General features: G+C 49.7%; 2 non-coding genes across 2 annotated transcripts in view; both read left to right on the forward strand.

The window, feature by feature from the left end:
* Positions 1 to 1153: 1153 nt before the first annotated feature.
* On the forward strand, positions 1154 to 1226 carry trnam-cau (transfer RNA methionine (anticodon CAU)). The gene has a single exon. It is a non-coding gene; the product is annotated as a tRNA-Met (tRNA).
* A 1230-nt stretch (positions 1227 to 2456) lies between these two features.
* The window catches only part of trnam-cau (transfer RNA methionine (anticodon CAU)), a 73-nt gene continuing 29 nt past the window's right edge, over positions 2457 to 2500 (forward strand). Inside the window, exon 1 of the tRNA in view lies at positions 2457 to 2500. This exon is cut by the window's right edge and continues 29 nt beyond it. This is a non-coding gene — a tRNA (tRNA-Met).

Here is a 2500-nt window from a genome sequence, read left to right on the forward strand (position 1 = left end):
TGCATTCATGCAAAAATCAGGAAGTTTTGCTGCGATAGCACATCAAAGGATTTGATGTCCCTCAGCCTGCGGTGACCTTCAGAAGCAGATGGGCTCACACCACACCTGACACAACTCTTGTTTCTGAACAATTACCCGAGCCAAAAGAATAGTGGTGAATGCAGGTATTGATCCCGCTAACTCTCACATACAAAGCAAGCACTCTACCACTTGAGCTAATTCCCCATTGATGTCTGGTATTAGCTCCCAGTTTGCATCTGACTAGCCCCTTATCACTTGCCTCCTCGCTGTTCCACGACCAGCAGAAATCTCTTGCTTCAGGTTGGCCTGCTCCCTGAACACTTTCAATGCTTTGCTCCGATCGACGTTACTGAGCAATAGCAGGCGAGCAAGGGCAGGACTGGAAGCCATGGATATGGTGAAAGACGCCGAGAAGAGCTCGAGCCTGCGCAAGGGAAGCGAGTTGAGCGCAACGTCGCAGCCGCCACGAGCGTGAGGGAGCAGGCGAGAGCCCTGTCTGACTGATGGACAAATGACTTCTATTGCCTGAGGCTTTGCCTGAAAGAAAGTGCAATTGCCTGAGGCTTTGCCTGATAGAAAATGCTGGCTCTTTACATGCATTGCTGCTCAAAGGCACTCCCTGCTGACACACACATGCAAGTGTTCAAGCAAAACGGTGAAGGCACTGTCCTGTGCCTCAGCTGCAACATGTTCAGCTGTAAACTGCTCATCATATTAAGAACTCTGCCTTCAGCGAATTGCGACTTACCACACACATACTTACTTCAAAAGAATGCTCACTGCTTCAAGCCGGAGTGCAACCAACCACCTAAGGACGACTTTGCTTTGTTTTCTACTGCACTGCTCCGCTCCCCACCTGTCAATCGAAGGGAAGCGGCAGAGGTGCCTATCTTTGCTGATTGTCTGCCGCATGCCTTTTAATGCTGCTCGTCCTGTGTACTTGCTGATGTCGCAGCTATTTTTCACAGCCTGGGCCAGCGGCGCAATGGATCACGCATCTGACTACGGATTAGAAGATTGCATGTTCGGCTCCGACCTGGCTCGAACATTTTGGCAATCTTTGCATTCTGGCTTTGAATGCCACGTAAGCGAACATAGTTGGTCACACTCTTCAGTTACTAACCAGGCAAGTGCCTTCTTAGCGCAGTAGGCAGCGCGTCAGTCTCATAATCTGAAGGTCCTGAGTTCAATCCTGAGAGAAGGCATTAATACTTGCATAGACTTTTCTCCTTCTTTCATTTCAGCTGCATTCATGCAAAAATCAGGAAGTTTTGCTGCGATAGCACATCAAAGGATTTGATGTCCCTCAGCCTGCGGTGACCTTCAGAAGCAGATGGGCTCACACCACACCTGACACAACTCTTGTTTCTGAACAATTACCCGAGCCAAAAGAATAGTGGTGAATGCAGGTATTGATCCTGCTAACTCTCACATGCAAAGCAAGCGCTCCACCATTTGAGCTAATTCCCCATTTATGTCTGGCATTATCTCCCAGTTTGCATCTGACTAGCCCCTTATCACTTGCCTCCTCGCTGTTCCACGACCAGTAGAAATCTCTTGCTTCAGGTTGGCCTGCTCCCTGAACACTTTCAATGCTTTGCTCCGATCGACGTTACTGAGCAATAGCAGGCGAGCAAGGGCAGGACTGGAAGCCATGGATATGGTGAAAGACGCCGAGAAGAGCTCGAGCCTGCGCAAGGGAAGCGAGTTGAGCGCAACGTCGCAGCCGCCACGAGCGTGAGGGAGCAGGCGAGAGCCCTGTCTGACTGATGGACAAATGACTTCTATTGCCTGAGGCTTTGCCTGAAAGAAAGTGCAATTGCCTGAGGCTTTGCCTGAAAGAAAGTGCAATTGCCTGAGGCTTTGCCTGAAAGAAAATGCTGGCTCTTTACATGCATTGCTTCTCAAAGGCACTCCCTGCTGACACACACATGCAAGTGTTCAAGCAAAACGGTGAAGGCACTGTCCTGTGCCTCAGCTGCAACATGTTCAGCTGTAAACTGCTCATCATATTAAGAACTCTGCCTTCAGCGAATTGCGACTTACCACACACATACTTACTTCAAAAGAATGCTCACTGCTTCAAGCCGGAGTGCAACCAACCACCTAAGGACGACTTTGCTTTGCTTTGTTTTCTACTGCACTGCTCCGCTCCCCACCTGTCAATCGAAGGGAAGCGGCAGAGGTGCCTATCTTTGCTGATTGTCTGCCGCATGCCTTTTAATGCTGCTCGTCCTGTGTACTTGCTGATGTCGCAGCTATTTTTCACAGCCTGGGCCAGCGGCGCAATGGATAACGCATCTGACTACGGATAAGAAGATTGCATGTTCGGCTCCTGCCTGGCTCGAGCATTATGGCAATCTTTGCATTCTGGCTTTGAATGCCACGTAAGCGAACATAGTTGGTCACACTCTTCAGTTACTAACCAGGCAAGTGCCTTCTTAGCGCAGTAGGCAGCGCGTCAGTCTCATAATCTGAA

Source organism: Pristiophorus japonicus, unplaced genomic scaffold (assembly GCF_044704955.1).
Source record: "Pristiophorus japonicus isolate sPriJap1 unplaced genomic scaffold, sPriJap1.hap1 HAP1_SCAFFOLD_207, whole genome shotgun sequence".
In the NCBI taxonomy this organism is placed as follows: Eukaryota; Metazoa; Chordata; class Chondrichthyes; family Pristiophoridae; genus Pristiophorus; species Pristiophorus japonicus.